At 52.3% G+C, this 12,861-nt stretch overlaps 1 pseudogene; it reads right to left on the bottom strand.

Moving 5' to 3' along the window:
- Positions 1-6,551: 6,551 nt before the first annotated feature.
- On the bottom strand, positions 6,552-11,572 carry LOC136529124 (uncharacterized; annotated as a pseudogene).
- Positions 11,573-12,861: the final 1,289 nt, after the last annotated feature.

Below are 12,861 nucleotides of genomic sequence, written 5' to 3'. Positions count from 1 at the left end.
CTCGCGCTTCCTTTTCGCTCGGAAGGAGGGGTGGAATGTGCCACGCTACCCTCGGTGGGCGCGAGCGATGGCATTTCCGGTGAGCTGTTATCGGGTGAGTCCGAGTGGAGGCCCGTACCCCGTTCGCTGGGGGTCGGCTAGCGGTCCGGAGACGCGCTCCAAGAGTACCGGAGGGTTTCTCTAGTGGGTGCCGAGGCCGTTCGCTGGGCCTCGGTGGCTCGGTGCCTCCCTACGGTGGGATCCCATTCGGAGACCTCCCTGCCGGTCTCGGACGCAACACAGGGCGTCCCAAGCGTTTCGCTTGCTTGGGCCTCGGCCTCGCATAGGCTCGCCCGTAGTCGCCCCTGACTCTGTTGCCCTGGGGCGGCTGTCGAAACCCCTAAGGGCCCAGCCTTCGAACCCCTGGACCGTAGCGGGCTCGGTGCCCAGTTCCTTTGCCTGAAAGGAATCGGGTGGGGGGCTATCTCTCTCCCTACGGCTAACAACGGCAGGCGCGTCTTTTGAGGCGGCTTTTTCGGGGAGGTGAAACGGCGCCTGCTGCTGCTGCGGTTGGACGCGACGTGGCGTCAGCCGACGGGACGTAACTGCACGTGCAATTAATGAGGAGGGAGTGGGCGCGTGGGCGGTAAGACCGGATCTGGGTAACCGCAGCGGATTTTTTGGGAAAACTTCCCCGATTTCGTCGCCCAGCGGTTTCGTCTCGTCCCTGTATAAATACGCAAAGAGCCTCGCCCTCCCCCTCCTTACCTTTTCCGCGTTCGCTTTCGCTGCCTCCGTGCCGTCGTTGAGAGCATAGAGCGGGGAGGAGAAGGGCGAGAGAGAGAGACCGGACGAAAGAGAGAGAGAGAGATTACCGTCGTAGCAGCGTCCTCCACTGCGCGATGGCAGGTGGTCCCGTCCTCCTCCCGGCGGATCCCTGGGAGCGGTCTGACGTCACCGAGGGGAAGCTGCAGTCGCTCGTGGAGGCCGGTCTTCTTCGCCCGATCACCGACCCTGACGAGCCGGAGTGGATCGCTCCGGGGAACGAGTCGGAGCCGAGGCCGCGCGACGGCTACGTGGTGAGCTTCGTCGTCTTCCACGAGCGAGGCCTCGGGTCGCCGGTGGATAACTTCATGCGGGCGCTCCCGCACTACTATGGCGTGGAGCTCCACAATTTCAGCCCCAACTCCATCGCGCAGGCGGCCATCTTCGTCGCCGTCTGTGAGGGGTACTTGGGGATCGCTCCCCACTGGGAGTTGTGGCTCCACTTGTTCCGGGCGACGTTCACCACCAAGCCGGGGGGAACGAGGGGGGCCCGGAAGGTGCAGAGGGCCGGCGGCTGCACCCTTCATGTGCGCCAAGACCGGCAGTCCCTCTACATCCCGGCCCAGCTGTCATCGTCCAACCGTCGTTGGTACGACGGCTGGTTCTACCTCCGCAACGACGACGGAGGACTTCCTCCTTATACCGGGCGGGTTGTAGAGAGTCAACCAGAGAAATGGGGATACGGCGTTATCAAGGCTGATCAGCCTAGGTTGGAGCCGCTCTTGCGGGCCTTGGGGAAGCTGCGTGACCGCAGGCCTTTCGGCGGCCGTGGTCGTGGCGGCCTTTCACCGCCGGAGGGTGTTGCCTGCTAATGGCCCAGCGGCGGCGGCTGTTCGAGATGACGCCGAGCGACCCGATCGCCGGTATCAAGATGTCCGCCTTCGCCCTTACCGACGACGAGACCCTGCGTCGGGTGAGAGAGGCGGTAGACTGGGAAGCCGAAGCTCGACGACTTGATGCCGTTCCGATGCGCCCGTCGCGGGGGCACATTTCACTGGTAAGTTGGATGTCGCCGAGGCTTTCGCGGCCTTCTTGTTTTCCGCCTTTTTTGTCTGTCGTCTTACTTCATCGTTCCCGCAGGGGATAAGAGACGTGCGAGGCTCCCCACCGCCCGTTCCCGAGGACGCCCGGCGGCGATCCGTGAACAGGGCGCGCACCGAGGAGGAGAAGAAAAAGAAAGATGCCAAGGAGGCGAAGCGCACGAAGAAGCTCCTTGCGCGCGAAAAGCTGGACGCTCGTCGCCGGCGTCAGAAGCTCGACGGTCTCCCGTTGGAGCCGTCTCCCTCGTCGTCGGTGTCGGATTCTTCGGGCGACGGGCGGCGGGCGCGAGGTGGGGACGGCCTGCCTGGAACACCTCCCCGACATTAGGGAGATGGTGCCCGGGGCGCCGGCAAGGAGCCTGACGCTCCTAGGAGGAGGTGTCCCGGGGCCGGTGGCGGCCCGTCCCGGGGCCGAGGCCGACACGCCCGAGGCGCGGGTGTCGGAGGAGCGTGCCGTCGGCCCGATGGGTTCAACGGTGGAGGTGGAGCGAGCGACGGTGGGGGCGACCCCATTGTCTCCGCGAAGGGTCGAGGAGGTGCCGGGGTCCAACGGAGGCCAGCTGGCACCGATGGACACCGAGGCCGCACTGCTGCCACCACCGCCGCCGTTGCAGAGGAGGCTGGCGGTGTTGAAGCGGCTGCATCCACGTTCGCGGTAAGCGTCTTTTCCGGTGGAGTCCGTATTACTTCTTGTTTGCCCCTTGGTCGCATGCTGACCTTGGGAGTGTCCTTGCTTCCAGCCAGACGCATCTGGTGGAAGATCCCGCCTTGGCGCCCCGTAAGGCGCTCAAGGTGAATGTTAGCTCCTCTGCCCATCAGGCAGCGGAGGCGCAGGCTGGCGCGCAGCGCGGCGCGGCATCGGGTGGGGCCGTTTCGGAGGAGGCGGCTGCCCAGGAAAAGGGTGCCGAGGCGGCCGCGGAGCGAGTGGAGGAGGAGCCCACGCCCTACGATGTCGTGGGTCTTGGGGCGAATGAGGCTAGGGGCGTCCACCATTGCCGAGGCCATTGAGGGTGACGCCGGAGCCCCCAAGGCCTCCGAAGTTAGGGCGGTGGACGCCGGGGCCGACGAGGTAGAGACGACGGAGGCAGAGCCCCCAGGTCCGTCGAGGCTGAGGCGATGGAGATGGAGCAAGTTTTGGCACCGCCCCTGGTTCAGGCAATCTCGTCTGATGATTCCTCCCATGGGAAGGAGGCGGCGGACGTCGAGGCGGCTAGTACCGTGGAGCAGCCAGTCCCAGATCCCGCCGAGGGGAGTTCGGCTCTTGTCCGGCTACGGCCCGAGCCCCGTGGGTGGAACTTCCCGCGTGTTTTCTGGCGGAACCGGGCTGACCCCGAGGGGGAGCCCGTGTTCGCCCTTGAAGATACCGCAGAGGGGGGGCATTGGGACACCCTTGAGCAGTACCGCCAACTGGCAGTGCGGTCGCTGCAGACAGCGATGACTATTATGGGGCGGGACTTGCCCGGTGTCACACGAGTAAGTACTTTCCTCTCTCGTGCCGCGTTGTTTTCTCTCCGAGCCCCCTCGCAATGTTTGACGTGCGTTTTTTGTTTTGCCTCCTTAGGAGCTCGAGACCCGATCCCTTGGGAAATCGGTGTTCCTGCGAAATGAGAGGGATATCTGGGACCAGCTCCGGCGGCAGAAGGGCCTGCTTGCCGATGCCCAGGGGCTTTTGTCGACGTGGAGTGCGGAAGTGGAGGACCTCCGCCTTCGTTGTGCTGACATTCAGGCCGAGTTGGCCACGGCTAAGGAGTAGTCCGCCCCTCTGGTGGAGAAGATCAAGGAACTAGAGGAGGAGCGAGACTCCTTCAGGTCTCGGGCCCAAGAAGCGACGGCCTCTGCCAAGGTCATAGCGGGCAGCTGGGTGCGGAGCAGAGCGAGCATCAGGCGACGAAAGTCGCCTTGGCAGAGGCTACCAAGGCGGCCGAGGCCTCTCGGGTCGAGGCCTTAGACTGGAAGAGCAAGGCCGAGGGTAAGTTCCCGCTTGAACCGTGCTCCTTGTTCTTTTTGTCCTGGTTCGCGTTTGACTCCTGACCCCTTATCGCGACGTAGATCTAGAGAAAGAAGCCTCCCAGGCGGCTGAGGCCTCCGTCGCAGCGCAAGCGGCGCTGGATGTTGAGGTCCGGGAGCACGAGGCGCTGCGCAGCGCTGTCCGTACCGCCTGCGAGGCCCTGGACGTCGAGGAGTCCAATCAGCCAGCTCCCTTGGGAGCCGCCTGGTTGCGTTGAGCAGCCGCGTCCACGAGAGGCTCCGGGAGGCGTTGCAACACGGGCGTCAAGCGCGCCCTGGCCGTCGTCTCCTCGCACTACGCCATCAACCTCGAGGCTGTCAGCGACGGCTACGTGTTGCCAGAAGATGACGAGGAGGCTGATGCAGAGGTCGTGAAGCTGTTGGAGGCGGCCGAGGCACCTGGCACATCGTATTCTACCTCCATCCATCTCCTCCCCATGGCCATGGTTGCACCGTTCACGCAGACGAAGGGGGCCTCGGCGTGGGAGAGGGCAGCTGGCCAGGGGCTCCCCGGCCGGCCAGACGGCGGCGCTACCCCACGGGGCTCGCCCGTGGCGGCCAGCGGCGCGGCGGCCTGCTGCAGGCCGCAAAAGGGGCGGCGGCCACGGCGGTTGGCGGCCTCTGCGCGAGGCAGCGCGCGAAGGGGCGCGGGTCGGGCGGTCGGCGGCCGTGGGGTGGCCGGCCTCGGCCTGACGGGCAGCGCGCAGGGGGTGCTGCTGGCAGGCCAGAGGCTGGGCTCGGCCGGCTTGGCGGCGGCGGCAGCCAGCTCCTCTGCTCGCGGTGGTGGAACGCAAGGCGCGGCGGAGCATCGCCGGAAGACGGCGGCGCAGGCCCTAGGGGGCTCTGCCAGGCATGCGGGTGGCACAGAGGCGCGGAGTTCGACACGGCGAACTCCACTGGGTGGATCTCGCCGACGAACGGCGGCCGGAGACGGCGAACGATGCGGCTGGGCGGCTCGGGTAAAGGCGGCGGCTTCGGCGAGCTACCGCGCACAGAAGAGAGGGAGAGGGAGGACGAGAGCGATACCGGCGGCTTCCTCACCTCGGCGCGGAGCTCGTGGGCCGGTTCTTATCGACGGGGATGCGGCCACTGCGGAGATCGGTGGCGGCGGGATCTCTGCGGACGGCAGCTGCGTGCGGGAGCTAGGGAGCGCTAGGGCTAGGGGCGGCTAGGGTTTCTGAGGCGGCGCAGCGCACTGGGGAGCCTCGATATGTAGGCACGGCCAACCTCGGGGCGCGCGCGGGCCTAGGAGATACGAGCGGTGGCGGCGGAGGCGTCGTCCGCTTCGTGCGGGAGGTTGGGGACGACGTCCACTGTCGCTGACGCGTGGGGGCCACCTGCCAGCGGCTGCGCGACCGAGGCAGCGGGGTGGCTGTGTCTGACGAGCGGGGCCCGCCGGGCAGCAGCACAGAGGCGGGGTGCGGGCTGTGGGGCGGCTGCCGCTGCTTTTGCTGGCCGAGGCCCAGTATCGGGGGCGCGCACGCGAGGGAGCTGAGACAGGCGGGGGCGGGGTGGGCCGAGGCTGCGCACTGCTGCTGGCCTTGGCGCAACAGGGAGAGCACGCGGGCGCAGAGGAAAGGCCGTGGGAGACGGACCGTTTTGCTGGGCTTCAAAGAGAGGCAGGAGCTGGGCCGGCGGGCGGACTGCGGAGCAGGCCGGTAGCGCGTGTAGTTAGCATGCCAAGAGCACGGACGGGCCAAAAATAAAGAAAGAAGGGAGAAAAGGATAAAAGAGATTTATCTTTTTAGAAAAGGATCAAACAGCTTTTCCAAACTATTTTAAAACCATTTAAATTTGAAAACTCTCAACTTTATAGATGATTTTAGAAATCTACCTTTTAAAACTATTTTCAATATTTATTTTTTCGAAATATATTTTGAGAATCCTTTTTAAACCATATTTTGAGAATCAAAAATAGCTTTTATGAGCACATTTAAATACATTTTTTAACTTTTTAGACTCAAGCTTGAATTGGTTTTGAAACATAATTTTTGAAGGCTTATTTTCCAAAGAAAAAAAAAAGAAGAGGACCTGGTTGGGTCGAGTTTTAGAAATTCATTTTTCAAACAATAAAAATAATGCAAAGGCATGAATGTAACAAACAAATCACATTAGCTTTATAAAGTTTTATAAAGCCATGTTTTCTCACTTTATATTAACAATGAAATGAATAAATATTGGAAAATTTAGAAAAGTATTAAATCCTTTATTTTATTTAGTATTTCTATTCACGACCCAAAACGGAAATTTTGGGGTGTGACATCCCATTAGACGCATAGTTATTAGAACCGGACTGGAGATTGAACCGGTGAGGGCATCGGTTTGCTGGTTCATTGGTCCAACTGTAAAGAACCGGTTGAACCACTAGTTCGATAGTTTTGGACCAGATGAATTGAACCACCCACAAATACTTCAAAGCAGTGCAATATCATAATAGACAATAGATAATTAGCAACAGCATTGCAATACAAAAATTTCCCAACATCCCTGAATAAATCAATTCATAAAGTTGTCTCAAAGTCAACTCTTTTTATTTATGATATGACATCAAATTAATATCATTAGGTACACCAAAAGACTTATTAAAAATATGATTATTTGGTATCATAAATATTTGTACCTTTTTCTTAAAAACTAGTCAAACATAAAAAAGTTTGGGTTAAAACAATTCTAGAAATTGAATTATTCAGAGAGAAAAGGAGTATATGTTCATCAGATTCACCCAAATGCACCCTCCTATAATGCGACTGCATTTGGAGCGAAGCCAATTTTGTTGACAAATGTGGTCTGGAGATATACGATCTACTCGTACACACTTTGGTCCAAGTCGGGCACACTGGATGCAGCAGGTTAGCCATCACCCCATTTATCCAATAGTTCAAAAAAACGCTGTGGCCTAGTCAATTTTACCCAAACCCCTAGGCAAACTCCTCCGTCTCTGAGCAAGTCAGCCTTGAAGTGTCCTGCCCGTAGACTGTCTCGTCTCCCATTGCGCTGCATCAAGGTTTGAGAAAACAGCTGCAAGCACTGAAGTGCTGATCCAATGTTTGAGATGATATGAGCTCTCTCGAGCTTGCTTCTGCGTTAGTTAGTTTTCAGTTTTAAGTAGAATATAGTTGTGGGCATGACTGATTGATGTACACACATTGCAACACATATCTGCCAAAATATGCCTAAGATGTGCCTATCAATTTGTTTGCCACACCTTAGGGCACGGTTTGACAAAGGTACCTATGACATGTGAGACATAATGGTAAAAAGTGTGGCCAGTAATAGAGTTGTGATATAGAACCAAAAACCCACCTAATAATATGTGGTGTAGGACGTCCTGCATAAAATCACAAACATAAATACACACTGACACACCTAATAAAAAAAGTATATGATTATATGCACTCAATTACAAAAAAGAAGAAGTTATCAGATAGAACAACAGAGACATGAGAGGTAAAAGTTTCCATGACCAACGAGTTCTGGGCACGAAAAGAACAAAATATTATCAGATCTAGGGGAAATAAAGTATGAGACAGAGAAAACAAAAGAATTAATTTAACTCTGTATAATTTCACGAGTAAGCCACCAGCATAACCCAAATCCTACCACCCACGCCCCAGCTCAGACTAACTTCAGCTATCAAGTAGACTAACCTAAAGTCTAGGTACTAAAGAACGGAAAGAAAAATGGCTTTCTGAGTTTGCAAAAAATGTAGAGAGTTCAGTTGGGAGGTTGCACATTGGAAATGGGCTCCTGTGAGCAGGCAGCTCATGCAGTAATGACACCAGACATCCATGGCACAACGACAGGAGCAGTCGGATGAGAATCTCTGTATGTCTCAGAGTACCGGTCTTTGAAGTTTAATCTAGGGTGGTCAGCCTGAAATACAAACCAATACAGCCGAAATTACTTCTCAGGTGGAACAGGATCCATTCTGATAACATATATATGAATGGAATACCAGGATTTCAATGACTACATTAGATCAAACGTGAAAAAAACATGAAGTTTCATTTGGAAGGAAGAGTCCAAGAACAGCATCTCACTATTAAGTATCTAAAGGGAGTTTATTAAATAAAGAACCTGAATATTCATTCAGATTTCCTCACATGGTCAAAACTTAGAAATACAAAAATATGAATGTTAAGTCATGAAAGAATAAATTCAAGAGAACTAAAGATAGCATTTTATAGTTTCAGACCATCATGTACAAACATTAGATCTCCAACGTGTATAAAGGGGGAGAGAATCAACTTCTGGCATGAATATTTTGAACATGAGAGCAGTTTTTGTGCCTGGGTAGATAGCACCCTGGATATCTGGACCATCCATTTCCATCGGCCCGATCAAACTCAGACGGAGAATAAAGTGGCTACTCAAGTGTACACTATTGCAGCATAATTTTTTCACTTTCATATATATGATGGATTCCATTTTTTTTTCCTGGTCAATGTTCCACTTCTATAGATAGCGCTGGAATGTTCCAGCTGAGGTATCCATAAATCAGTCATCGCAAAAATTTTGGAGAGCTTCAGAAACCATAATGAAACACATTCCAGTGCATGGTAAGAAATTTTAACACCACTGCACGGTAGAAAATTTTCACCATACCAACATGAAAACTTCCATTAAAACGAATCCTAGCAATCGCAAGCATGGCCTGGATGTCGGGGGTGCCATACAAAGTACCTCTACAAGTAACTAGATTTTGTGTTATATCAGCAATTCAGCCAAATGAGCCACCAAGAAACAGATAACCTGAACACGCAACACAAAACATGTTTCCACTAACAGTTGTACAATACCGCGGACATATTGATTTATTAACTAAGCGATGGAACAAGACTGTATTATCAAGTAAAAGAAAAAATAACTCAATGCCAGGCCACCAGAATTGTGTCGGCTGCACTTGCGGCTGCCTGCTCTATCCACTGCCCAAAAACCATGATAACCAAGTTAGAGGCCCAGTAGCTACACTTCATGTGTCCCTACCGTGTTAAAAAACCAATACTTGTATCATATATGCAACAAAACATAACACAATTTGGAAGTCACTATCCCAGGAAACAGGACAAATTGGTAATAATGAACTGACATCACCAACTATGCATGAGAGCTGGACTAAGTCTATTCTCTTATATCAGTTAAGTACTTAAATATACACATTAACACATAGAAGACAACAGAAAATACCTGCTTCAACCAGCATTCTTGATGTTTGTGTTCATATTTGTCTGGCGAGTAGCATCCATACTCAGACGGACAGTTAAACCCAGATATTACACTTTAAAGCTCCTGGTCTGGCCCTCTTAGCCTGATCTATACAGGCTTGACAGCAATCTGCGGCACTTTCTTTGTGATTGTGTAAGCCCCATCTAACAGCAGTGCCACCATAATCAGTATGCAGTTCAGTATTGCATTCAGGGGGCAAAGGTGGACCAGGTATTATCTCTTCATCTGCAACATTAACATGAATCAAGAACCATTATTCAATTGTCTGTTATCTCTTGGAGCAATTTAAAATCACGGCACAATTGGTAACGATTAATGACCCGTAAGACCTAATCAACAATGCTGGCAACATGAACAGTGTAAACGAAATAACCTTCTGGTTCATTCTCAGGCTTGTCATCATGTTCGATATGATATATAGTGGGAGGTATCCAAAGACCAATGTCCTCCAATAGCATTTGCCAGTTAAACTCCAAGGCTCGCTTTAACATCCCTAATATCGAATCATAGGACATTACAAATGTTAAAAAAATAAACAAGTACAAATATGTCATCATAGTAACTTCAACTAAGCTCACATACTTGATTCTTCACTGGAGAGGCCAACATTTGATAAATTCTTAGTAGATGTACTTCTCATGTACTTAAGCTTCCCAACACCGCCATGCTTCTACAGCTTCTGGCGTATATTAGAAAAATGGAAGGAAAAGATTTTATTTAGGTTAGTAAACATATTAAATAAATCATGTCTAACACTACATATATTAGCCTTGCAATTAATAACTAAGTGGTACATATTTGTACAGATAAATGCACAACCAGAAAACAATTTTAGATTTTTCTAACGGTCTAACCTATATCCCCATCAGCTTTCTTTTAAAGAAAAGGTCTCACCTACAACCCTAAAAGGGAAAGTAGTGTGAAATTCAGTATGACTATGATAATAGTAAACTTTCCTAAACATCAGTATCGCTTGGTACTTCCCTGTCATTATTTGTCTAAATACGAGACTAAATCATATCTTACAAGCACCTTTATAAAAAAAACAAAGGAAAATCACAGTTTGTCTTGTCCTATTGACTAATAATAGAATGAATGCCAACCAATAAGGTTTCAACAAATCAACAAAACTTGAAGAAAAAATCCAGTGAGGACAACAAGCCAGAATAAAAGAAGCAGCGCGTAAATGGCAAGTCCATGAATAAGTACGCTGGAGTTGTAAGCTGCCAGAACCTGGCTTAATAATTTGTGTACAAGGTTATCATAGAAATGATGGCCCATAGTTCTCAAAAGCATGGATGGGATTTATTGTTTTCGTGTGAAATTACAGGAACAAAGTACTCCCTCCATTCCAAATTATAGGTCGCTTTGTATCTAGCCATACCGTATATTTAGGTGCATAGCAAAAGCTATGTAACTAGAAAGCCAAAGCTACGTACCTACAAAAAGCCAAAATGACCTGTAATTTAGGACCGAGGGGAGTAGAAGAGAAAAGAGAAATAAAGAAACATGAAAAGTCCACAAGGACCTATATTCTGCTCTTTATCGAAGAAAGGAAATGGTCGGGTAAAGCTCGTCTCGATGTATCTTTTTCAGATCTAAGAGCTGGTACATAGGCGTGAGCCTAACAAAGCACCAGATTAGTAAGTGGTCCAACTAGCCAGAAGCAGGTATGTTTATGTACAGTCAACCACAGCAACATGGACACATGATTATACGAACTATAAAGGAGCACGACATTCCAGCCCTGAGTACTGAAAACAGCAGAGGCAACCATCCAGATGCACCGGGCATAATTCCCAACTTGGTAAGTCAACTAAATACTAAATGACAGCCTCGCAAAAAAAATACTAAATGACAGAAATACAAACCTCGTTGTTCCGTGGTATTAGAATTTCCCCCCAAATCGTGCAGCCTCTGCAAAAATCTCAAGCGAAACTTTCTGCTTCAGCTCGAGCGGCAGCCCCCTTCGCCTCTTCTCTTCCCCTCGCGATGCATTTGCGCAAGCTTCTTCACCTTCTCGCACCAGACACCAAAACCCAATGTCTCAAAAGCTGTCACCGCTTCAATGGAAACACCTGAACAAACTGAATTCCAGACACAAGAGCTCCTGTAGAACAGCCATACCGCTTCAATGAGCTCGACGGGCTCAGCCTCGCGGGCGAATCCGGATCGACTCCGTCCACCCACCTCATCTGCTCCCTGGAATACTTCAGCTCCCCGCCTAAACCCACAGGCACGAACTTAATTGGCAGATTAATTTGATCAGAACAAGCGGATGGACCAACAGTGAGCTGAGGATAGGGAAAACAGCGTACGTCTGGGTGCAAACGCGAAGGAAGCCAGGAGCGTAGAGCGCGCGGGCCACGAGCAGCGCGGCGACGAGGTTGCCCACGCAGAGCGCGACGGAGACGCGGCGGCAGGTGCACCACCTCGCCGCGGCGGCCCGCGCGGCCACCGAGCCGCAAGCCCCTCACCATGGCGTCACGGGCGGAGCCATCCTAGCACCGCCGGCGGCGCCGCCACGCCCGCGCTAGGGTTGCGCACGCCGGAGTTCGCCTCGGGCGACGAGCTGTAATCACACTGCGGCACGGTAGGTCGGTAGCAGTGCGCGCTCACGAGAGGGATGTGTTCGATGCCTTTTCGTGCGCGTGTCGCCGCAGGCGGCGGTGTGCATTTTATTTTGGTGTTTTTACCTACGTGCCATTTAAAAAAAGATCAAAATAACCCTACGTGCCATTGAAATTTGAAAAAGTTGCTCAGTACCCCTGATCCGAAGTTTCTTTTACCTTGTGCCACTTCCGTCAATTCGCAGTTGATTCTAACGGAGTTGGCTCCCAATAGACTTGAAATTACTCTTTTGCCCATCACTCTTTCTAGTCAACAGTCAGCCACTCGTTCCATTCATTCTCTGCTTCCCCGTTCGTGCGCGCACACACACACGCAAACCCTAGGGAGCAACCAGACGGAGCAAGCACACGGGTGGGCGCTCGCCGGCAGGCCGTCGGGCGTAGCAGAGGGCAGGGGTGGGACGGCCCGCGCCGGATTGGTGGCCGCTGCGGGGGCTCTCGCCGGCCGGGGCGGCGGAGGAAGCAGGGCGTCGGCCTGGCGGCGGAGGAAACAGCCAACGCGGCACTCGAGGAGGTGGGCCGTCGGGGCGCTGCTTGCCTTCTACTTCGCGCGGGGAGGCCACGGTAATGTTAGGCTTAATTATTCCCCTACATCCTCGACCGGTTTTCGCGGCCGACGATCTGGTCCGACCACGAATGCTCCGCGAAACAGCTATTGAGAAATTGCATGTCTGACACAATGTTCCACTTGCCAACTACTACTATTCCTGAATTAACTAGTACCACACACTTGTCTCCTTTTTTAGAATTCCACAGTTGTCTCTTTTGTCATGTGTTCTACCTTCGCAGTTTATCAGAGCAAAGCGTTGGAGGATGGAGCAAATCATTTTTGCCAATATTCAATAGTTAGGCCACAGATTTTTCAGGACACATGTATTTCTATTCAGTTAACCAGTCATCACTGGTAGGCTGTGGCCAGGATTTGTAATCATAGCCAGCTACAATGCACGAGTTTGTTAATCACCCATTTGACCGCTCTTGACTAAAAGCAGAGATAGATGTTTCCCCCTTTGCAATATAACAAATTTATCATCTAACACCTATGCAGTAAATCAGCTACATATGCAGTTCATCTATGACCAGTTCATCTTAACACGTGTGGTAAAGTTGGGGTAAAATGGTTCTGGGATTATTAACTGCAAACTGTACACATC

This window comes from Miscanthus floridulus, chromosome 19 (assembly GCF_019320115.1).
Source record: "Miscanthus floridulus cultivar M001 chromosome 19, ASM1932011v1, whole genome shotgun sequence".
Taxonomy (NCBI): Eukaryota; Viridiplantae; Streptophyta; class Magnoliopsida; order Poales; family Poaceae; genus Miscanthus; species Miscanthus floridulus.
This window is presented reverse-complemented; position numbering and strand designations above follow the sequence as displayed.